This window comes from Puma concolor, chromosome B3 (assembly GCF_028749965.1).
Source record: "Puma concolor isolate L17-30 chromosome B3, mPumCon1.1.hap2, whole genome shotgun sequence".
Classification (NCBI taxonomy): Eukaryota; Metazoa; Chordata; class Mammalia; order Carnivora; family Felidae; genus Puma; species Puma concolor.
This window is the reverse complement of record NC_141672.1, coordinates 147,537,657-147,562,028: the sequence shown is the minus strand read 5'-3', so window position 1 is coordinate 147,562,028 and position 24,372 is coordinate 147,537,657. Positions and strand designations below refer to the sequence as shown.

Genomic DNA, 24,372 nt, shown 5'->3' with positions numbered 1-24,372 from the left:
CTGCCTGGAACGTCCCTGCCACAGGTGACTCCCTAGTAAAATTCTATCCATAAGTAGGGCCCAGACCAAGCAATTCCTTGAGCACCTGCAGCTTTTGGGGGACGCATCACATTTTCCTCTGGGTCCCTCCGCGTTCTTGTCACACCATCCATCCTTTGTTTCTGGTAATGTTCCAGCCGGCCCCCTCCAGTAGAGCATGGGGTGGGTCCATGTTGGCCAACATTCACCCATTCATTCATTCATTCATTCACCAGTCACATCCTGAGGTCCTCCTAGATGCCAGCCCCATGCTGGGCTCCCGGACTACAGACACGCTGCCCTCCAAGGGCTCATAAAGACACAAAGACGACCCTAGTCCCTGTGGCACGCCTGGTGATACGGTGGGCACAGAAGAGGCATAGTGACAGCTGGACCGGGGTGGGCAGCGTCGGGGAAGTCTTCGTGGAGCACCCGTGCAGAGTCTCGAAGCACAGGCAGGAATTTCTAGGCAGAGAAGGGGGTCGCTGCCTCCTCCGGAGCCTCGCCCACACACAGACGGGGTGGGAGCTCGATCACTACTTGCTCAGTTGTGACATCATAATGTCCTGCGCCCGAGTGATAGTCAGTGCCCTTCGCGGCCACCTCACCCTCCAGGGGCAGCCAGTCCGTGCTTCTCTGGCCCTTAGATGCGTCCAGTTTGTCTGGAGCATGTGCGATCCAGCAGCCTGTCTTCGGGTGGTCTGAATCTGCAAAGTGTCTACACGGCCTGGAAACAGATGATATTATTTTATTGTTTATGGATTGGAGACGTCCATGAAGCGCATGCTCACCGGTGTCTCCAGGATTGTGGGCACCCTGGATCTCTTTAGGGTCTCCCATCCTTCCTCAGGGACCTTGAGGCGTGTGCTACACCCGTCACGATCTTTCTCGTGTCACCGTCTCTTCTTCTCTGCCTCCCTGTTGGCCACGGCTTGTCTAGACGGATCAGAGCCTTTCCCCATCTAGAACTATGGAGCTGTTTTAAGAGAAGTAAATAAATAAGTAATAATAATAATACATTTAGGTGAAAATGGAAATATCTACTTTTTTTTTTTAAGTGTCCTTTTAAAACGTTAACTCCCTTTGTTGCTTGGGAGATGTCAAAACAGGTCACGTGTAACTTGGTTTGCTCGTCAAAAGAGGCTCAGGCTTGACATATTTAGAGGGGAGGGGGAAGTGATTTCTCGTATTAAGCGTTTCTCTATTTTTCTTTTTCAACCAAAAAGAGCTTGGAAAATGTCTCCGCCCTCTCCGCTGCCGGTGTGTTTTCCTGGCCCCACAGCGCCCGACAGCTTCTGTCTCCCAAACCGAAGGGTTAAATACGCTGAGCTTTGCTCGGCTTCAACTTCTGCTTCTCTGAGAGAGAAAGCGCCTCTTTTGGGGGCTGGTGTCGGTGGTGGGGAGCCCAGGCCGTGCTCCGTGTTCCAGGTGGGGGGGCAGGGAAAGGCCTTTCTCCAGGGGAAATCGAGGCAGCGACTTCAAAAACAGTTGCCTCTGACAACCGCTCGCCGTCTCGCCGATGCTGTCCCTTTTTTGTCCACGTCCACCAAGAGCACGAGCGAACGTGGCGGAACTTTCTGGCAGCTTTATGAAGGGAGGTTTGATGGCACACTCCATAAAAAATAGCGCGAAAACCGCCCTCAAACATGTCCGGGTGCCATACTTCCCGTGTCCTCAGTGTCCAGCCCTGCCAGACCCTCTCTCTTCCCCTTCCCCCTCCCCCGGATATTCTCCCAGCCACCCTCCTTCCCGTCTCCCCGTCAAACCCAGAGGCCTCCCCGCCGTGTTAGGCAGAGAAATTCGGTCTGGTGTCGGCTTCCACGCCCAGATTCTCATTTTCCAGCCGACAGGGTTTTCAGCAAAGGGCTGTTGCCGTGACCATGGCAGTAGAAAGTTCTAAGTGGTATTTTTTTTTTTTAATTTTTTTTTTTTCAACGTTTATTTATTTTTGGGACAGAGAGAGACAGAGCATGAACGGGGGAGGGGCAGAGAGAGAGGGAGACACAGAATCGGAAACAGGCTCCAGGCTCTGAGCCATCAGCCCAGAGCCCGACGCGGGGCTCGAACTCACGGACCGCGAGATCGTGACCTGGCTGAAGTTGGCCGCTTAACCGACTGAGCCACCCAGGCTCCCCTCTTTTGTTTTTTTTTTTTTTTTTTTTAAGGTTTATTCATTTCTCAGAGACAGAGAGGCAGAGCGTGAGTGGGGGAGGGTCAGAGAAAGAGGGAGACACAGAATCGGAAACAGGCTCCAGGCTCTGAGCCATCAGCCCAGAGCCCGACGCGGGGCTCGAACTCACAGACCGCGAGATCGTGACCTGGCTGAAGTCGGACGCTTAACCGACTGCGCCACCCAGGCGCCCCATAAGTGGTATTTTTACAACAAGCCACAATAAAGGGAGGCCGTGGCCCGGGAAAGAGTATGGCTTTACCAGATTCCGTGAGCGACAGACGGACGGACGGATGTGCAGATGGAACGCACGGAGAGGGGCGGGAGGGGTGTAGACGGCGAGTCGTACGGTGCAGGATCAGGGAAGCAGGGGGTCCCCCGGGCGGCCGCGGAAGAGGCGTTGGGAATGGCAAGACCCACAGCACAGCAACAATTCTGCCCGCGGCCTGGGACGGAACGCCTCGCGGACACCAGCCTCGCAGTGCCCCCGGGAGGCGGCCGGAGCCAAGGACGCTAAGGGTTGCCGGGGGTCACGCAGCCGGAACCCGGATCGCAGGCCAGCGCTCCCGTCACGGTGGGGGCCGCTGCACCCGCCACTGGCTTCCCGCGGCTCTCGCGCCAGATACTTTCCGATCACGTTTTTCTCCTTCCCCATCTGCCTTCCACCGGGAGGAAATGCCGAGATATTTCAGAGCATCTGAACCAAACATTCGTGCATTTATTTCGGGACCTCGTTTCAGCGTCCGTTTCGTGTCACTCAAGATGCCGGCGGGCGGGAGCGACGTCGCCCCAGCTGAGCTCGCGGTCCAGACGCAGGGCTGTCGGCGGGACCCCACTGCCCCGGGGTCCACCTTGCACCCGGAACACTTGCCCCGTGCAGACCGCGGTCTCTCCGCGCCCTTCCCTGGGCTCTCCAGCCGGATCCGGGCGTGGCTGCCATCCTGCCCCCTCCCGCTGGCCCAGCGAGTCGCGTCTCTGTGCGGAGGCAGCCCCAGCTTTCTGCTCGGCTGGCCCCGCCCCAGACGGTCTGCCGGTCCCAGCCCTGCCTTCGTTCAAGGCCAGGTGCATGCCACCTGCCTCGGGCCCAGGTATGGTTGGTTGAGTGACTTTCCTGGGCACATCGTCTGGTTCCTGTAAATGGTGCTTTTATTTCTACCTTTCTCTGTGATTCTCACCCACCTCACTGGTCGGGAGGGCCTTCAGGGCAGAATCCCCATGTGACTTTTCCACGTGGTCCTGGGACGCGTCCCCAAAGCCCTCTGTTCGGTGGTGACCGCTCTTGAAAATTCAGAGTGCTTCTGCATGTGTCTGGATGTGAGGTGGGGATTCCCGTGACACTGAGGCTCACGAGGGTTGGACAACTCCTGTTCCGAGGTAGGCAGGGGCTGGGTGATGTGGGTCCTGGGCCTGGTGCCTTTGCCTCCCGGGTTCTCACTGTTACCCTGCCGGGGTCACGCCGTGAGCACTATCCTACGGCTCAGGAAACAGAGCCACAAAAGGAGGGAAGCGACGGGGCCGGGTTCACACAGCCGGGAAGGGCGGGGTCCGAGTCGTGAATCTCTCGCCTCCTTCCAGGGGCCCCCCCAGGCCATCCGGGAAGAGGAGATCGTAAACACCCAATTCTGGTAGAGGGTGGACGGTGGAGAGGGGCATCCCAAGCTCAGAGGCCGGCTCCCAGAGGGCCTCAGTGACGGACGTTCCCGAGGGGCCCGGAAGGGCGCCCGCCTGGGCTCTGGGAATGTGACCGAGGGGAGGGCAGGGTGGCCGCGTAGGAGTGGAGACGACCCATCCGCTTACGCTCCACTGAGTCGGGGGGTCGGGAGGGTGCCTCGCAGGGGCTGCAGAGCTGGGGGCGCCGGGGTCCGGGCCGGACGCTGCCCGGCCCGACGTCCGCGTCCTCCCCAGGCCGCCTCCGGGACCGCGGCAGGGCAGTCTGTTTCAAATATTTGAGTTTTCTGGAAGCTCCCAGAAGCTGGAATGAAGGATTGCCAGGTGGTTCTGACACGGCCTGCCTCTGGCAACGTGCCCTGGGCAGGGGCGGGGGGAGGGGGGTGAACAGGCCGCAGCATCGGGGAGCCGCGCGGGCCACACTGCTGGGATTGTTGGGGGCGCAGGAGGCGGCCGGGCCCTGTTTGCCCAGGTGCCCCGGGCCAGGCCAGGCCGCGGTGTGGGGGCCGGAGAGGGAGCCCTGAGGGGCCAGGCCGGGAAGCCAGAGGTGTTTCATGTTACATCAGAAACAGCAGCAGGCTTCCCGGAGGGGACTGAGTCTGGTGGTCAAGAGCCGGGCAGGCGTGAGTCCGCCCGGGTCCCCGCTGTGTGGCCATCACGCCAACAAAGCAGCTCTCTGTCCTCGCTGGCCACGAGGGGAGGAAGACAGCTTCTGGAAACATTCCGGCGGCTCTCCCAGAGCGTGGGGCCGGGACCAGGGGCGGGGGGCGGGGGGGGGGGCGGGTACTTAAGAGTCCCCTTCCTTCTCCTCCTGCCCCGGGGAGACGGCACCCAGCGCAAGGGGCAGCCGCGTCTCAGCTGACGGGTGCCATGAGGGAATTGTGACCTGGCCCGGGGGGCGGGGGGAGGGTAGACGATTTTCCAGCAACGCTGGAATCCCAGATATTCGTGGGAAATTTCTCAATTTTTGAAATACTTAAAACTGCTTTGTCGGCCAGACGTGGTTTCTAGGCTGCAGATTTGCAACCTCTGCTCTCGGCCTTCAGAATCCGAGCGACCCCCAAGCAAAGGGCCCCCGTGCCAGTGGTGGGGTGGAGGTGGGGTGGAGAGAAGGTTCGAGGAGGGGCCCCGACGTTCACAGGCAAGAAGGGCATGACCCTCCTCCTGTTCCCCAAAAAGGGCAGGAACCGCCTCTCGTCCCCTTGCTTCTCATGTACCGCCTTGGCACGGATGTACCAGCAGGAGGAGCGGGTCTGATTTCCAGAACCGGACCCCATTTCCCTCTCAGGCACGTCTGTCCCCCTGCACCTGGCCTGGCCTTACTCTGCTCCTTGAGCTCAGGAGGTCTGCCCTTCCCCGCCCCTCCCCTTCCCCATCCCCATCCTCCGCTTGCTCCCTCACAGGCCCTGGGGGATCACCAGAGCCCTCTTTCTGGAAGGTTCTGGCCAGTGTTGGGCAGGGAGGCTGGTGGCCGGCCAGTCGGAGCAGCTGACCATATTGGTGGGAATTAAACGCAAGCCTTAGGATCGGACAGACCTTGGTTCAACTCACAGCTCCCTCCCTCAGGAGCTACATGACCTTGAGACAGCTCGGCAATCTTCCCAAGACTGTCCTCATCTGTAAAACGGGGACACCCGTTCCTTCCCGGAGGAGATTAAATCCTGGGCTGCCTACCGACACGGTACCTGGCGTAGAGTACAGCTAATCGATAGCTCTCACTGAGCCCTGATTCCCTTTTTTTTTTTTTTTCTTAATGTTCATTTATTTTGGAGAGAAAGAGGGATAGACCATGAGCGAAGAGGGGTAGAGAGAGAGAGAGGGAGACACAGAATCCGAAGCAGCTCCAGGCTCCGAGCCGTCAGCCCAGAGCCCGACGCGGGGCTCGGACCCACGAACCGCGAGATCACGACCTGAGCTGAGGTCGGACGCTCAACCGACTGAGCCCCCCAGGCGCCCCCCGACTCCTCCTGATTTGCATTTCTCACAGAAGATGTCATGCCAGGGTCTCAACAGCCAACTTAGCAGCACCCGCTTGGGACAGAAGCGAGCTGGGCTCCATCCGTACCTGCTTTCAAGATGCATTTGTGTTTCCCTTTTAACAAAACCATGGTGGATTCAAAGGTGATGAATTCCATGGGCCTCTCACGCCCTGTCCTTGTATTTGGCCTCCCTCCTGCTACCAGGACCTTTAGTCTGGTCTCCTGCGTTCGCTGATTCATCAGTCAGCAAACATTTACCGAGCAGCAAGGCTCTCTCCACGCTCTCGAGGCGCTGACGGCCGGCGAGGGTGGCAGATAGCAGCCAGGGGTAGGGGTGAAGGGAAGCCTGTGGTGCTGGGGGGGGGGGGGGGGCGGGGCGGGTGAGCCCGGGGTGAGGCCTGAGAGAGGCCGGGGGTGTGGAGACAGGAACCCGGGGATCCACGAGAACTGCAGGGCGAGGGCGGGAAGAACCGTCAGGGATGCGGGACTGGGAGGGGCCAGGAGGAGCCCCCAGGTCCCGTGCGGGCGATGGGGCGGACGCCACGAGCTGGGAGTGAGCGCCAAGAAGCCTCGCTGGCGACAGGTGGCAAGTTAGGCTGCGCGAAACGACCTTGGAGACGTTGGCCGGGCATTAGGTGGAGCTGTCCCATGAGTGAGAACAGCGAGCCTACCGTGTGCCCGCTACGCGTGAAACGTCCTTACTGAGTGTCACGACGGCCCTGTGAGCGTAGGGGCCGCAGCGTCCCCACTGTGCAGGTGAATCTGTCAGAAGTCAGAAGAGTTAGGTCACTGAGTGGTCCCAGGCCAGGCAGCTAGCGAGCAGAGCCAGTCCGACCCCAGGGCCCGCTTCCCACCTGTTTGCGCGTGGGCCCGTTCAGATGCCATTTACCGGGCGTCTCCGATGTGGCTGGCACTTCGGATTTACCGGTCGAGAGCATCCGCCCTCGCGTGGGTCCTGTTCCACCGCGCACACTCTCCTGGCTCGAGGCAGCTGGGTGGGTGGGACGCCGGCTCTGGGTGCGAGTACAGGCGGGCGGGGCCGGGGGTTGATAAGACCCCGCGGAAACCCTCCCCTTGGGTGCGCTCTCAGCCAGCGGTGCGGCCTGGGGGCAGGAGCGAGGCGGCCACTCGCCAAGGAGTTAACTGGGGTCATGGTGGTGCGGCACCTGGGAAGGTAGGAGACCTCTCCTTAGTTTTTCAGATGGGGAAACTGAGGCAGCGAGGGGCCATTGCCCAAGGCTTCGCGGTGAACTGGGGACAGAGCAGGCGAGAACACAGCCGGTGTTTGTCTGGCTTCTCCTCGGTCCCAGGTCGCTGACTCTCCACGGGGCGTGCCCTTGGGGAGACCGGCCACGCACACCCACCTTGCAGGAAGGCAGGACGCCCAGGCTCCCCGCCCCCAACCACTCATGCGGGCCCCCGTGGCCCGGAGTGGCCTCCCTGGCGCTCACGGCCAGCCCCGGAGCAGCTGGTCAGTAGGCGTGGGCTTCCTGCCGGGTGCCCCCACCGCTGTCTGCCCCTTCCTGCAGCTGCCTGCGCCCCTGCCCTGACGGCTCTGTGTATCCCGGAGAAGAGAGCCGGCCGAGCTCCGGCCAGAAGCAGGGGCTGTCAAAATAAGCCGAATGCCAGGACGGAGGGGCAGGAGGGGGCGGGAGCAGCTGTGGACCCTCCTGCACAGCCAGCCAGGTGACCGCTCTGCCCTCCCCGTCCTCTCTGGCCTTTCTGGGTGGCCGCTGCCTCTGCGGTGGGGGCGTGATCCCGACAGCCACCCCCCCCCCCCCCCGCCCCGGATGACTCAGGGCTGAGGCACGTCTGCTCATTTCACTCCGGGCCCCGTAAGCCGGTCGGACCCGACCAGCTGCTCCCTGCGCAGCTTGGAATGACGGAGATGGTCCGGGAGCACAGAGAGGCTGGGCGAGGAGCTCGAGCCAAGAGGGGCCGGGCAGGTCTGGGCGGGAGTAGAGGTGGCCCCGGACCCAGCTGTCCCCGGGGGGCGGGCCACACGCCCAATACTTGTCCGTCTTTAAGCGCCAGAAGAACCTCCAAGTCCGCTGGTCTAGAGCGCCCCTAAATACGATTTGTGGAATGCCTTTGAAGTAATAGACGGATAAGCTTAAGCAACTTTTGGTAGTGGTCAGTGATTTGATAATCACGTACGGGAGGAGGAAGCTAATGTTTGAAGAGGTAACATTAGGTAGATATTGTGCTACATGGCAGTGTAGAAAAACCCAGACAGTGATTCGTAAGAAGGAAAATGGGGGCTCTTACCATCACCCCCCTTTGTTCTGGTTTTCTGCGTCCTCCTCTTCCCTCGTCCCCTGGTCACTGTCCAGGAAAGACAGGTGTTTGCGTGTGACATTCCCACAAACGGGCCATGGCTCGTGGGTCCAGGACTCATTCCAGCTGTCAGCCGTGCCATGGTGACCCTGGCCGTGGCCTGGGACGGGCCAGGCGGCCCATGACGGAGCTGGAAAGTCCTGCCTGAGGCAGATCAAGTCACCAGGTGGCTGGATTAGACCCGGGAAATTGGGACAGGGCAGGCTGGGATCCTGGACCCTCACGCGGAGGCAGCCGACAGCTGGGGAGCCCAGCACGCGTTCTAGGGCGCGCCCCCTCCTGCCTCCCCCATGCAGATCTGGGGGAGCTCGCCAACACACCCTGTCCCGCCCAGTCAGGTCGCACCTCCGCGTGACTCCGTCCTCCGTGGGCGTGCCCCCCGCCCCGCCCACTCCGCCCCGAAATTTGTCCTGGAGGGGCGAGGGACAGGTGCTTCCTTGCCCGCCCACATCAGCCTGTATCCGCGTACAAACCGTGTGCTTCGGTCCCAGAGAGTTTCTGGAGTTTCCGGCTGGACACCTTCCCCTCGTACACTCACGCACACGGTGGGCGTGGGCCCCACACTCACGCGCTCACCCAGTCACTCTGCCGGCCAGGAGCTCTCTGCCCTCGTGCCCTGGACACGTCACTCGCATCTTGCAGCGATCTGGATACCCTGAAGCTTTCCCTGCCCACCCCGTCCGGCCTGCCTTTACTTCCCCTGTCACACTCTCATGGCATCCCACGTTATCACGTAACATAACTCGTCATGCCGCTTGTAATCACGCACTTGGGTTATGACCCGAGTTGGTACCCGTTGACGCCCCAGTAGATGGTCAACTTCAAGAGGGTGCGGACCACCGCTGATTTGTTGACTATCGATATTCCCAGTGCCTGGCTTAGCGCTGGACTGTTGAATGAATGAATGGGTAAGCGCATGCTAGACGTTGGAGGGAGACGAGAACCTCTGAATATTGAGCCAGCTACTTCGTAGGTGTGAGGCCGTGTGCATACCTTCCGACCGTCCCCCCCTCTGTGCCGGTAAACAGAACCATGGTCCTTCCCCGGGCTGTGCTGTTGGCAGAGCCCGGCTCGGGACCATTACTTGTGAGATAATGATAACTGATGACGATAATGGGAATGATGGTTTATGGAGGGCTCGTAGGTGTCACATGACTCATAGGCTCTCTCTGATTCAGGGTGTTTTACCTTTTACATTGGCTGAGTAACTTGCCCGACGGCCCATGGGGAGCAAGTGACAGGGCTCAGGGTTTTGGTTTTTTTTCTCCTAACAGCTTGAGATTTACTTTGCATACCGTGAAACCTATTCTTTAACGTGCTCGTTAGCGTATTGACAGAACGCAACCATCGTCGCCCCTACTCTGTATTCTCCGATCATGTCGTCAACCCCAGTCAGCAGGCACCCTCTCCCTCCCCCCGGGCCCCGACAGCCACCCATCTGCTTTGTGTCTGCATGGACTTGTTGCGTGGCCTGTGCATTCCATACGATGTCGTGTTGTACAAAAAGCCGCCTTTGGCGTCTGGCTTCTTTCCCGGAGCGTCACGTCTTCCAGCTTCGTCCACGATGTAGCGGGGGCCAAAGCTTTCTTCTTTTTTCATGGCTGAATAATACCCCGTGGTATGGGTCTGCCATTTTGTTCATGCATCCTTCTGTGGATGCACCTCCGGGTTGTTTCTCTTCTGGACGGTCCTGGATAGTGTTTCTGTGAACGCCCGTGTAGGTTTCTGTTTGCGGAGGTATGTTTTCGCTTCCCTTGGGCACGTGCATACCTAGGGGTGGCATTGCTTGGTCGTACGGTAACTCTGTGATCAACCAGCCCAGGAGCCACCATATAGTTTTCCAAAGCCACGGCACCATTTCGCATTCCCAACAGCAGTGCTTGAGGGAGCGTCACGCTTCAGGTTGGCTGCGCCTTGACTGTGGGGTAGGCGACTCTGTGTAGACCCCGCCCTACCCGGGACGCTGTTGTAGGTCACAGGCCTCTGGAGCTGCTGTTCGCGTGCTTGGCCGTCTGGGCCGATGGAACCGATGTGCAAATGGGATGTGTCCAAACTCCTCTTCTTGGAGTGGCAGTGTGCATGGGTTCTGAGACCAGCGGTGTTGGCACATGCACCGTGGCGACAACCAACAGGCAAGGTGACATTTAGTGAGCACGTACTATGCTCCAGGCAATGAGCTTCCTGATGCTGGCCTGGCTGGACTTGAGCAGACCGCCAAGTGGGGTCATTGCTTGGTAACAAGCAGCAGCCTGGAGACCAGCTCAGTTCTTTTTGAGAGGGAGAGAGAGACAGAGAGAGCGTGTGCGCGTGCAAGTGGGGGAGGGGCAGAGAGAGAGGGAGAAAGAGAATCCCAAGCCGGCCCCACACCTTCAGCGTGGAGCCCAACACAGGGCTTGAGCTCACGAACCATGAGATCATGACCTGAGCCACAACCAAGAGTCGGACGCTCAACCGACAGAGCCCCCTAGGCGCCCCTCGGCCACAAGTATCAAAGCCTGGTGAGCCTTGCGGTTCTGGGCGCGTACTTGGGGGGCTGCAGGTAGCTCCCCTTTGCTGGCTGTGGATCAGGAGCCCCAAGGGCATTTTTACAAAGGTGCAATCCCGGGTCCCATCCCAGACGTACGGAACCAAGATCTCCAGGGAAGGGCTTGAGAGTTCGTGTATTTCAGTGCCCTGGGCGTCCCTAGGTGGCTTTGCGGAGCTGGTGGCTAGTGAACTTCAGGCTCCATGGAAGAGAGGCTATGGATAAAGCCAGTGTGAGCCACCGGGAGGCCGGCAGGGGTGTCCCGCAGTCACCATGGGGTGCCGATTAGGTCCTTCAGGCCGTGCGCCCCGGGAGTGGGACCCTCGGCGTCAGATAGGTCTTCCCACTCCTGGGCAGCAAGATGCCCTTGACTGGCAGCTGCCATCTGTGGCCGTGGGACGATCCCGGTCACCAGAGGCGGCGGCAAGCAATGCCACCAAGAAGACAGGTCCTCCCTCCAGGTGCTCGGAGACCCATTCCGAGACCCCCTCTTCCAGCCTGGCGAAGCTGCGGACTTGATCGGAGCTATGCGGTGCTGGGGCAGACGACGGCCTGCCTGGTTCCGGATGCCGACCAGCCTGCCCACCTCACCTACGGGGGCCGGGGACAGCAGGTGTGGACAGTGCGCTGGGGACGTGCACGCGCTTCCAGGGACTCCCCTGTGGTTTTCGGCGAGGCCGTGATGCCGCGATGCATGGCTGTCGAGTCTGTGCACCACCCCCCCTGCACCGATACCTCCTATAGGACAGGGGGGACCTTAGCCTGGAGGCCACAGGGCTCTGCACATAAACATGGCCGTTCGAACAAGGAAGGGGACGGCCCAGACAAAACAGAAAGTGAACTATTTACTGGAAAGTCAGAAAAAGAAAAGAGGAGAGGAGAGAGGAGAGGAGAGAGAAGGGAAGGGAAGGGAAGGGAAGGGAAGGGAAGGGAAGGGAAGGGAAGGAACCCCGAGAGAGAGGAGACGTGCAGGACGCTGCATGGTCTGGGCAGGCCGAGGGAGACCCTCTCACTCTGGCCCCCGCCAGCCCACAGTCCGGGAAAGGGCCGACGAGGGATTTGGGTCCCGGACGGCGCCCGCGGCGGCTCCTGCCTCCCACTCTGACGCCTGGGGTTGGCCCCACACGGCCCGCTCCCCACCTTGTAGTGCATCCGCAGGCCTGTTGTCTCAGGAACAGCTGGTGGCGAAGGCACGGCCTCGTCCCGCCGAGACCTGAGCCCGCGGGGCCGTTGGCTTTGGCCCGCGCACGGGCCGCGCCTGGCATTTCCGGGGAGACAGACGGAGTTCGGGGCGCAGCGCCCTGTTCGTGGAGAACCTCTCCAGGGGTTGGGTGACCTTCTGGCAAGTACCAGCAGGACGGGAAGCGTCCCCGGAGGGAGAACCTCCGAGAGCCCGAGCGGCCTGGAGCCTGTGGGAGCAGAGGCCGCGCTGGCCCCCGCTGGAGGCAGGGAAAGGCGGGGTGTCTGGCCCAGCAGGTGGGGGCCCGGCCGGCAGCCCCACACGTGTTGGGTGGGGGCTCCACGGGCTCCGGCAGCTTCGCTGGCCCGGAGGGGGGCAGGTGCTCACGGCCGGGAAGGGGAGCCTCGGCGGAAGGAAGCTGTGCCCAGAAGCCTTCGAAAGCGGGGCCAGCCCTACACTGCCGGAGGGGGGGGGCAGCCCCACGAGAAGGGCCCACGTGGACTTGGCAGGGTCACCCCAGCTGTATCAGTTCTGTGCCCCCAGGGCTCTGGCCTCGGCCTCCGCCCGGCCGGTGGGGCCCCTGATGGGTCCGCACCCTCCCCCACGGCCTCGGGGCCTCTTCGAAGCGTGTCTGCAACCCACATCTCTCTCCCCATCTTCCAACCCACCCACACGACTGCCTCCTGCACATGTACCCGTGGCTGCCACAGCGTCTCAGATGCAGCCGGGAAGTCAGCCAGCTGGGAAATCTGCTCACCATTCCCTTCGCCGGGGCCCCTCCAACCCCGGCCACAGACCCCTGAGTCATCCTGGCCGCCTCCTCCCTACTCACCCCGTCATACGCCCAGCTCTGCCAGGACCTAGGAGACCGTGGGCCAGTCCTGGCTTGAGACACGGGCCGCATGAATGGGGTGGAGGGGAGGATTCCAAAGGACGCAGAGAGTTTCTCTTGATCTGAAAGTCATGTTGGGGTGAGTGGAGTGGGCAACGGGGAGAGGGAGAGAGCAAGAAAACTTATCAAGAAGCAAGGGGGTCGATTAGGGTAACGGGGAAGTTCTCAGAAGTAAGGCAGAATGGAAATGTGGAGAAGTAAGCAAAATACATGAATAGGTGCGAGAGGCTTCTGGGCGGGGCGCCGAGTGAGGGAAGACACAGAGGCGGAAACCTCCGGCGATCGCCTGGGAGACCGTGTGTGGCCCACGACTCTGCAGGTTGACCAGCACAACGTGTGGTGAGTTATGGAGGGACCACAGTGTCCCGAGCTGTCAAAAGTGGACGGGCCACCGTTGGGGGGGAAAGGGCAGCCTGGATGTTTCCGAACAAGACTGAATGCAGTGGCTATGTGTTCGAGGAAATTCCTTTGGCAAGGTGGGCCGGAGAGAGAGGGTGAGCTCTGTAAGGTCGTCCAGTCAGGGGGTGGGAGAGGGTAAGCCGTGTGAGGGCCGGGGGGCCCGCCAGGCGGGGCTGAAAGTGCAGGGGAAGCTTTGGTGGGAGTTGGCCAAGAGACTGGTTCAAGGAGACAGTGGGTGGGTGACAGCTTCCTTACTGGTGTCCCCTTTTCACTCCTCCCAGAAGACGGGTCCTGAGGGTGGAGTGAGGAGGGGCCACCATGTTGTAAGGGACTTTGTGGACCATGTCTGTGCAGGGTGCAGGGGCGGGGAGCCACAGCACGGGACCCCAGCCAGCACCAGCCCGGTTTTCGTCCAGGTTTCTCTGCGTGTCAGGGTTCTGGGGTTGTGAGTGACAGAAACCCAACCCAAAGTAACTTGAGCCAAAAGGAGAAGGTGAGGGCTCCACAAACCCTCGGTTCACTGGATTTGAAAGACCAGATTCTAAAATGAGTAGTGGGGGGTCTGACCCCAGGGCAACTGGACGCCAGACTCAAAGGTAGTCAAGGCTCTCCTTCACTGACTCTGTTTCCCCTGCTCCTCTCTCTGCATTGGATCTTGTGGACCGATGGGGGACGGGGAAGCTGACAGGACCGCTGCCTTATTGGAACAGCACCTACTGTCATCAGGCCCCATCTCTGGCCCCAAGTCGGGAAGCCCGGGGGAGGGACTCACTGGTGTGGCTGGGGCAGGTGTTCCGTGGTCGCACCGAGGGGTGCTGACCCACGCGGGAGGCCCCGTCGTGACCGCGTGTGAGTGGGAAGGCCGGGTCTCAGAAGAGAGGAGGTGGGCAGACCATTGGGAGGCCCTCCACAGCAGGGCCAGACAGGGAGAGGGCAGGGTCAAGGAGACAGCGGGGTGGGCTTGTGACCAGCGGACTGATGAATCTCTTTGGCTGAGGTTCCTTTTGGAGCTAAGATAGGTCATTTGTCCATTGATCTGTTGGCACCTTGATTGTTATTCACGCAACCAGCGTTCCCTGAGTCCCTCTTCTGTGCCAGTCCCTGGACCAGGGGCACAGAGGTGAAAAAAGTAAGGTCCCCTGTCCTCTTGTAGCTTGTGTTTTAGCACAGGAGAGATGTAACAAATTGTTTGACAGTAATAATAATAAAGAACAAGGACAAGTGTTCAACAGGGAAGGGAAATGAGAAGGAAAGCGTGACTAATTCCTCTCGGGAATCTCATACAGGCTCCAGGAAGAGGTAACTTGTAAGTCGTCCTGGACGGGTGGTAGGGTTTCTCGAGGTGGTGATGCTGGAAAAGAACCTTCTAGGCAGAAAGATCAGTGCAAGGAAAAGGAGGTGTATGGGCCTTGGGGTGGGGGCGGTCTTCTGGTGGCCCGGGGTGGCCTGAACACAGCAGGTAGGGTCAGGATGGAGATTGGCAAGAGGTGAGGTTGGGTAGGCAGGTGGGGGCCACTTGGCAAAGGACCTCACAAGACCTGAAGGGTCTTGGAAGGGCGCGAAGCACAAGAGATGAGAGCCAACCTATTTCGGCAGCGGTGTAGGGGACGAGTCAGAAGGAGAGAGAGACTGGGGACAGAAGACTGGTCAGGAGGCCACCGTGAATGTCCAGCAAGGCAGTATAGTGGTTGTGCTGGGGCCCACAGCCGGGAGAGGACGAGGAGGTGGACGTTTCTGGTAGAACTTCCATGTGGGTGGACGGGTTCGTGAGCAAGAGAGGGAGGGGACCAAGTGTGCTGGGCAAGAGGGGACACTTGTCTGACAGTTCACTGTGATCCAGCCGAGGGACTGTTAGTTTCTGAGAATAGCAAAGCAGCTAGAAAAAAAAAAAAAATGCAGTGGCTTCAGAGTCTGACAGTTTGGACCCTAGAAGAGACGCCTCACTTCCTAAGTATGTGAATCGAGACAACTCACTTAACCTCTGGGATAAGGTGAGGGACGAACCGGGTAGTAAGTGAATAACCAGTGCCTGGCGCATAGAAGGCACTCAATGTGTGTCATTTGAATCAGAACCTGTTGGGAATCAATGGCTACTTTCGATGCTTTGGTTTTGTCTTGTTTTGTTTTGTTTTGTTTTTGGAAATTGGAGAGGTCTCAACGGTAACTAAGAGTAGCAATGGTATTAGTTTGGTCCTGAGGACAGCAGTCTGTTTTTATGGCTTGGGAACCGTCCTGACCCAGTTTGCAAACATTTCCTCTGGCATATAATCTTCCTTTATACAGAAACATGTTAAAAAAAAAAAACAAAAAAACAAACCCTTTTGTCCCCATTCAAAGAATGGTTTACCCCTCTGCTGTCATGTCCAACCCACTCAGGGATGTTCTCTCGCTCCTCCCTTTCACCCCGCCATGCCAGGACCCTGGAGAGCAGCCAGACAAGGTGGTGCTTGTCTTAATTTCAATACCAAAGGGGAAGACAGAGTGCGTGCAGTGCTCAGTGTCTGGAAGCTGTTTATTTGATCTTGGGCATGTCTTTGTTCCAACACGAATTGAATTGTAAACACATGAGAGCAGCTGCTAATGGGTGCCTAAATAGTCAAGTGGCAAAATGCCCCCGACGATCCACCCTCGTGGTGCCATGTTTATGAGCCCTTCACGAGCCCGCCCCGCTCACTCCTGTCCAGCCCTGGCATATGGGGTGAGTCGGGGGCATCACATCCTCTGTCCTTACAGAGTCGTGGCCGTGATAGATGGGATCGTGGCCACATGAGAGAGTCACTGAGGAGAGGGTAGAAAGCCACACAGGAAATGCGTTGTCTCTGAAAGTTCCAGTGCCCATTTAGGACCTTCAGAGAGAAAGGCTTGGTTACTCCTTTATGGGCTGAAAAACCAAGACTCCTTTGGTCGCAAATAATAGAAACCAAGTTGACTTAAACTTAGCGAGATTTTAAAAAAGTGGATAAAAAGAGCATGGGGTTGGATTTGTTATAAGGACCCAGGGAGTGTCTCCTAGAATCAAAGACAGGTATAAAGCCCGGCCATAAGAAAGGGCTGGAACCAGCAGAGAAAGAACCAGCTTAGCTTTGGCCAGTTGTACCCACCGGTCCAGTCAGTTGGCCTGGGAGTCCCAAGTCCTACTGAACAACGATGGCCCAAGAAGACCCGTCCTGAGAAAGGGAAGGTCACAGACAGTCTGGAGCAGAGAGTCAAGCCTTGGCTCATAGCAGACCTTTGGGAAACCTCAGAAGAGGGGCGTCTCTGAAGCCCTGAGAAAGTAATTGACCACGTCAAGTGGTGTGGATCTCATAGCAAGAGGTAGGACTATTGGGGCGCCTGGGTGGCTCAGTCGGTTGAGCGTCCAACTCTTGATTTCGGCTCAGGTCATGATCCCAGTGTCATGGGATCGAGCCCTGAGTTGGGCTCAGTGGTGGGTGCGGAGCCTGCTTGGGATTCTCTCTCTCTCTCTTTCTCCCTCTGTTCTTCCTCAACTTGTTCTCCCTCTGTCTGAAAAAATAAAATATGTAGGACTATTTAGGAAGAGATTGCCACATGGAACTATGGATTATATGCCCCAGGATAACTGTAAGGTCAAGCACGGATCCCTGGCCTCTGTGCCCCCCACCCCACTTGCCCAGACTCCAGGATGACGAACAACGTACACCTCAGAGGGCCTGGGTAGGTTGAATGACATGAACCTGCCATTTTTTTTGTAGATGAAAATGGCTCAATATTGACAGTTTCATATTTTCAACCCAATACATGATACATGTATGTTGAGTTGAACTGGGACCCAGCTTTGGATCTTCAATATGAGACCCTGGCCAAGCCATGGACTCAGTGGTCCTCAAGGCCCATCCTTGCTCCAAGGTGCTGGAAATACAACACTAGGAGCAAACTCACCGTCGGGGGCCGGAAGAGGCTGGAGTCAGGTAGTGCTGGAATCTGGTCTCAGCCAGGCGCCGTCACGGCCCCTGCAGACCCTCGGGATGCCCGCGGGACCTGCCCCGAGCTGACAGTCCCACCTCCTCCCTTACCCATGGCCGCTCTCTCCCGTTTTATGGGGAAAAGCAAGGACTAACTTTTTCCAGCTGAAGCTTCTGGAAGATCTCAGGCAACACGGCCAAGTTCGGCTGAATGTGGGCCAGCGTCCCGGGCTGCAGCTCAGCTCGGCCAAGGAGACCAGAGCCCGAGGCGGGGGCTCTGTGTGCGGCGGGCAACTCCCCTGGCCGTGACCCACACAAGGGCCCCGGCTGAGGACCCCGGGGACACTTCAGGCACCTGCAGGGTCTCCTCTGGGATCCCCCTTCCGGTACCTTCTGATGGTAGATGGGGGCCCAAGGCTCTTGACTTCTTAGGGCAACAACACTTCGGGGCCATTCCTTGAGCATGCGCTGTCGCCAGCACCTAGGAGTTAGTTGCTGCTCTGCTGATGGTAGGAGGTTACTTTTATAGAGCGCCCACTGCATACTGCTGCTTCCCTAAGCACTTTGTGTACGTCATCTTTTAGAATGATCTCATCAGGCAGAAGAGAGGAACAGCCTTATGTGCTGGAGAGAAGTCTTTGCCTGGAACGTTGAAGGGGGTCAGCCTACAAAGTTGAATGGAAAGAGGAAAGAATTGGAAGAGGGAAAATAAATCCACGAGATAATAGCATAAATATGATGAAGCCACTCCTATTATATTTTATTTAAAAAAAAATGTTCTCTTATTTGTTTTGAGAGAGAGAGAGCAAGCAGAGCAGAGAGAGAGAGAGATTTTTGTTATTCTTTTTCACATTTATTTTTAAGAGACAGAGCAGGAGCAGGGGAGGGGCAGAGAGAGAGGGAGACACAGAATCAGGAACAGGCTCCAGGCTCTGAGCGGTCCGCGCAGGGCCCGACGCGGGGCTCGAACCCACGAACAGATCATGGTCAGCTCATGACCTGAACCGGAATCGAGAGTCGGACGCGTCCTCAGTTGAGTCACCCAGGGGCCCCGTAGCCGCTCATATTTTAATAACCTACGGAAATGTCCCAGAATCGCAGGGTCGCTTAGTGGCACATGTGAGGTTCAAGTTCACCTCTTCTAAAGTCAAAGCCTGCCCTCACGATGTGTGGGAACATTTAGGACACCTACTGACGGGGCCCGCTGCTCGGCCAGTCACTTGGCACGTCTGATTACGTCACTGCTCACAGCAGCCGCTTGAGGAAGGCCCCGCCATCACCAGCGTCCTGCAGCCGGGGAAGCTGCAGAACGGAAAGCTACCCGGATTCTCCCCGTGTCACACGAGGGCTAAGTGGCAGGGCTGGCCTTCAACCCCAGGGAACCTGCACCCTGAGCGCAGTTGGGTTCGAGGACAGCGGCGCCCACGGCTTTGTCCGGCTGAGTGCCGGTAGCAAAGTTGGGCCTCTTCTGTCCCCTAAACTCTGTCCTGTGTGGCTCCCCAGAGCACAACACGAAAGCAAGTGTGTAGGACGGCACGTTCGTGCAATTGGGGGTACCGCCCCGCCGTTGTAAGAAGTGCACTGCTGATGTGCACAGTCACGTGCATGAACCTCAAAAACATGCTGACGGAGGGGCGCCTGGGGGGGCTCAGTCCGTTAAACGTCCACTTCGGCTCAGGTCATGATCTCGCGGTTCGTGGGTTCGAGCCCCGCGTCGGGCTCTGTGCTGACGGCTCACAGCCTGGAGCCCGCTTCGGATTCTGTGTCTCCCTCTCTCCCTGCCCCTCCCCTGCAACCGCGCTGTCTCTCTCTGTCTCTCAAAAATAAGTAAACGTAAAAAAAAAACCCCGAAGTGCTGAGTGAGAGAAGCCTCGCGCCAAAGACTGCATTCCGGGCAATTCCATTTCTACAGAGTTCCAGAACAGGTGACCTGGTTCTGAGAGAACCTGGTTGTGTCTCACAAGAGGGGAGTTGGTGGGGAGGGGCATGAGGGGACCCTTCTGGATGATGATAACGTTCTGTGCCAGATCGCTCAGGTAGAGACTTTCTACCTTTCTATCCAAAAAACAAGGCTGCTTTCTGGATGGATGGGTGGGTGGGTGGATGGATGGATGCACCCATCAATGAGAGAGCAAACGTAGTAAAACATTGCCGGTAACCTCTAGGTCATGAGTAGGTTGGTCACCGTGAAACTCTTTCACCTTGGTCTAGTGTGTGATAATTTTCCTGGGAAAAGGTTGTTGGGGGTGTTGGGGGAGGGCGGTGGAGAAACAACTGTGTGGAGCCCTGGGGTCCCCTAGTGCTGAAGCAGGGTCCCCAGAGCTCAGGGCTGGTGGGTGAGCTTCTCCAAGCAGGAACTGCCATCTCAGCCACCTGTGTCCCAGCCCCCGTGGGGGACCTAGTTCTGAGTAAGCACTAAAGTACCGTTGCCCTGGGTCTCCCCTCCCAGTGAGAAAGCAGAGGCCAGACGAGCGTGGCCCAGGGTCTCCCAGGACCCCGGGTTTCTAGGTGCTCCTCCCCGGTGGGTTTACCAGAGCCCGTTTGCTTCCGAAGACCGCAGACTTGTGTTTAGAGCCCAAGGCTGCGAATCACACCTGCCTGCGGGACCACAGGTACCTGATGGCAGGCCCCGTGGGGCCGTCAGCCCGGCCTCGGCTGGGACCCCACCTCGAGTCGCTTCCTGGAGGTGTGTTTGAAGCAGTAGGGAGCCACAGTGGTTTCTGCAAATAAATAACCCAGGAGAAGACCAGCCCCTCCGCTCGAAGGAGGGCTCTGGCCCAAACCTGAACCAGAATCAGGCGTTCTCTTCTGACCCCGACCCGGCCGGGCAGAGGGAGGAGTGGGGAAAGTCTGGCCGCTGTGCAGACACTGCCGTCTCTGCCCTTCCGGGGTTTGTGTGAGCCTGAGAACGAGGCCGGGAGGAAGGCGGTCCCGCCAGCCCCAGCCCGCCGCCTTCCAGCCCCGCTCCCAGACACGGCAGGTGCCACGAGCCCGCCTCTCGCGTCCGACCCTCGCCCGGCCCAGGCTCTCCCGTAAGCGCTCTGGCGGAGCCTCTCATGGCCTGCGCGTCAGTGGTGGGTGTGGTCCAGAGCCCGACGCGGGGCTCGAACTCCCGGACCGCGAGATCGTGACCTGGCTGAAGTCGGACGCTTAACCGACTGCGCCACCCAGGCGCCCCTGTTCTAAATTTTTTTAATGTTTTACTGTTTATTTTTGAGAGAGACAGAGAGAGCGAGTGGGGGAAGGGCAGAGAGAGAGGGAGACACAGAATCCGAAGCAGATTCCAGGCTCTGAGCTGTCAGCACGGAGCCCAACGTGGGGCTCGAACCCACGAACCGTGAGATCATGACCTGGGCCGAAGTCGGACATTTAACCGACTGAGCCACCGGGGTGCCCCCATCACCTCCTGTTCTAAATTCGTGTCTGGACCTTGCACCTCCTACAAATGGCTGGTCCCGGGCGCGGGAGCATTTTTCTGCCCCCGCAGGTCCTTGTTTCTGGTCTGGAGGAAGGCCCTGGTTTGTACTGTGTGGTGACCAGATCATCAGTCCAGGCACGGGTCTCGACCGGCACCTCTGGACGGGCACTGCCTGCCTCAGTCACCCAAGGTGTCAGGGTGTGTGTGCAAGCCGGGTGATGGGGTCCTGCCCCAGACCCACAGCTCCTCCCTCCCTTCCTTCCTCCTTTCCATTCCCTCCTTCCTCCCTCCCTCCCTCCCTTCCTTCCTTCCTTCCTTCCTTCCTTCCTTCCTTCCTTCCTTCCTTCCCGTCTGGAAGTAGGTGCTTTGGAGCTAAGCTCCACGGCGCGAAAATGACTGGAACGCACGGCCCAGAACCGCACGGAACACCGCTCTGTCGGCAGTTAACATTTTCCTGGGCTCCGCGGTTTCGAGAACACCTTCCCTTCCCCGGCGTGCACTCAGCTGCAAGCCAGCCTCTGCAGACCCTGCCATGTCACCCCCCTTCCCCCTGGGTGCTGGCGTCACTGTGACAGTCGTCCGTGGGGCGCACGCGGTCTGCGTAGGGCGCCTGGCGTGTGGCCCCCGGAGGCTGCGCTGTCAGCGTCGAAGGCCTTGTGCGGAGTGTGAACGGTACGGGACGCGCTGGCTGTTCGTTTAACCCGGGCCCCTCCGCTGCTGGACTTTGAGCTCGAGCTGAACCCGCGATGAGCTCTTTTCCCGAGTTGTCGTGCGGTAGGCACTCCCAAAACGCGTGTGGGATTCATTCGACTCTGGCGGTGGAGGCCTCGGCTGCTGCTGGAGGCCCCACCCCGCCCAGCCGGGCCCACCCCGGCGGCAGCGTCTTTATGAACCACACGTGGGCTGCTTCTGTCCCCCGCTCCTCCCGTCCTCCAGGGCCAAAGTGGCAGGGCCAAGTCCCAACTCCTGCCCCGGGGGTGCTTCAGGATCCGGACCCCGCACCCCTCCCCTCTGCTGCCCCTGACCTCCCGCACCTTCGGTCTCTTTGGCACTGATTTCGTGCTCCTGGAAATAAAGCGGCTTGTGGGAATGAGCCTTCCTGCCCCCTTTCAGGCGGGTGCCCCCTTGGCATGGAGGATGGGCCGGCGGGGGCTGTCACGATGCCCTTGGGGGCGGGGGGAGGGGTTCAGCAGGTGCCACACTGGCAGGACGTGATGAGAAGGTAGGGGCCGTTTGGCAAAGATCTTTCTGGAGCCTCAGAAATAAGTAGGCACACATGATATGACCCGAAGCCAGGAGAAATGCCCAGCCAGCTGCTGATGCTAGAACTTTCGGTTAAAAAACACAATTGATGAAGTGTTTATTGCCCTAGCCACTCAGCCAGCCGGCGAAGGACACACAGCCAGCCGGGAAGGTGTGCGGCCTGGTGGTCTGACTTGGAAAGCTCCGGGTTCTGACTCAGAGCCCTGGGAGAAGCTTCCCTCTGAGGTCACTGTGCTTTGCGATCAGGCTCTACTGGGCATCGTCTGACCTTTCAGCCGCCCGCCTGGAGGGGCGAGGGGCTCTGACGTCTGGGGGGGGCACGCCGGGGATGAGAGCCTTCCCGCCGCCCCCTGCTCAGGCTCGCCCGGCCCCGAGGGGGGTGGGTAGAGCCACGTGATGAGCTTTGCAGACCAGACAGACGCTCCGATGGGGGGGGGGGGGGGAGCAAGGAGGTGCTGGGAGAGGAGCCCCACAGTGGGAGAAGCCATCACCCGGCTGGGCGTGTGTGACAGAGCGTGGGCCCTCCGTCTCAGCCGGGCGGTTCTCTGTGCTGGGGACCCCCACGTGCCAGCCACCGAGGCACAGTGACAGGCTCTTCTCCCGGGGGAAGGCCCAGCCTGCGAGGGCAGACTTGGAGCTCAGCAGGGCTGACCCGGGGTTGTAGCCATGACGTCCCAGGGCACTGGCTGCATGGACAGTGACAGGGGTGGCTCGTGGACGCGTGCAGGTGCCCTTGAGGAGTCCCAGACAGACCCAGAGGGAGAGAGGAGCCGTGCAAGGGGCCAGACTTCCCACGTGAGTAAGTGAGCTTGGAGGTGCTGGGCACCTGGTGCCTGGGGACTGGAGGTAGGGACCCGGGGACACTTGGGTCACCTTTTATTGCTTTAATATTTTGTTTATTTTTTGAAAGAGAGAAAAACAGACAGAGCAAGAGTGGGGGAGGGGCAGAGGGAGAGGGAGACACAGAATCCAAAACAGGCTCCAGGCTCCGAGCTGTCAGCACAGAGCCCGACGCGGGGCTCGAACCCACGAACCATGAGATCATGACCTGAGCCAAAGTCGGACGCTCTACCGACTGAGCCACCCAGGCGCCTCTGGAGGTCCCCTTTTAGAGCGTGCAATCCCTCCGTCCCCGCAAGTGCCGGGCTTAGCAGGAGAGGACGGGCCAGGACCCTCACCGCAGCCAGCGCTGCTCTGACCGTAGCAGAGGCACGCCGGCCTTGGACTCTGAGTCTGGGGAGAAGGCACCTGCAGCAGGGACATGACGTCCCCTCTTCCTTCAAGACCCCGAGGGGAGAGAAACATCCTCAAGAGGGAAGATCATCTCTTTTCCTCCACTGAGGGTATGACTTAAGAGACTTCAAAAGAGAGTTATAATTTTGAAAGTGGTAGCTTGTGTAAACGTCTCCAGTTGCTGCTTTCGGGCTCCCACGCGGTGTTCTTGAGAGCGCTGGACAGAGTCCAACGATGCCGCGCGGTCAGATAGCCAAGTCGTTTGCTCCTTCGGCAGCCACGCGGCACACACAGGCACCCACCGCCCTGGGGTCGCCGGGCGGCCGCTGTGTGCCCAGCTGCGCTCTGTGGGAAAAGAAAAACAGGCTTACCCTCAAGGAGCCCGCAGCCCGAGTTTCCCGTGGGAACCATTCAGTCAGTCCCAAGCACAGGGTGAGAGAAGTTTAAAGAAAGGCTAGGTCAGGGGCGCCTGGGTGGCTCCGTCGGTTGGGCATCCGACTTTGACTCAGGTCACGATCTCGCGGTCTGTGAGTTCGAGCCCCGCGTCGGGCTCTGTGCTGACAGCTCAGAGCCTGGAGCCCGTTTCAGATTCTGTGTCTCCCTCCATCTCTGCCCCTCCCCTGTTCATGCTCTGTCTCTCTCTGTCTCAAAAATAAATAAACGTTAAAAAAAAAAAAAAAATTAAAGAAAGGCTGGGTCAGTAAGCTGTGGGTGCCGAGGAAGAAGCAGCTGATAAGGACTTGAGGTCGGGGGTGGGGGGGTGGGAGACGGCCTTGGAGTCAAGGTGGCAGAACGTGTGCAAGCCCGCGGGGGCCCGGGAGGGAGTTAGCGGGAAGCCGCCTGGGGAGGGAGACAGGACCCGCTCCCCAAGCACGGGCCTCCTGACATCCCCCCTCCCCGGCCCCGCGTGGAAGCTGCTAGAAGCGCTAACTGAATCCCAGGTGGTGTGGTTTAGTCCTGTCTCGGCTCATCCTTTCGTCTGGCTCCTGTCCTCTCCCGGGTGCTGCGCTCGGCCCCAGTGTGAGGGCCGCCGGGCCTCCCGGAGCAAAGCAGGAGCTGAGCTGTTGCCGGAGCACCTCCTCCGCCTGCCCTGGAGCCCCCGGGGCCAATGGGACCCCCCACCCACCGCCTGTGCCTCCCACTGAGACAGCCTACTGGTCTGGGGCCCCGTCCAGGCATGACCTCTGCCCGGGGCCCAGCGTGGGGCCCCCCTGTGTCACATGTGTTCCCTCCCCCACCGTAACCACCGCTGAGTGGGGCGGGGGGGACTTCCCTGTGCAGTCCCCCACATCAAGCTTTTGAGAAAGTGTCTCTGGTGTAGTGGTGCCTCTTAACGGATGACCTAGTGTGGCCCATTAACCAGAAGAG

At 59.3% G+C, this 24,372-nt stretch overlaps 1 protein-coding gene and 1 non-coding gene across 3 annotated transcripts in view; one reads left to right on the top strand and one right to left on the bottom strand.

Annotated features, from left to right (window-relative positions):
• CEMIP (cell migration inducing hyaluronidase 1) overlaps positions 1–24,372 on the top strand; it is a 128,487-nt gene that overhangs the window by 43,693 nt on the left and 60,422 nt on the right. The gene's annotated exons all lie outside the window — the stretch shown is intronic.
• TRNAQ-UUG (transfer RNA glutamine (anticodon UUG)) lies at positions 22,777–22,861 on the bottom strand. Its single transcript has one exon. It is a non-coding gene; the product is annotated as a tRNA-Gln (tRNA).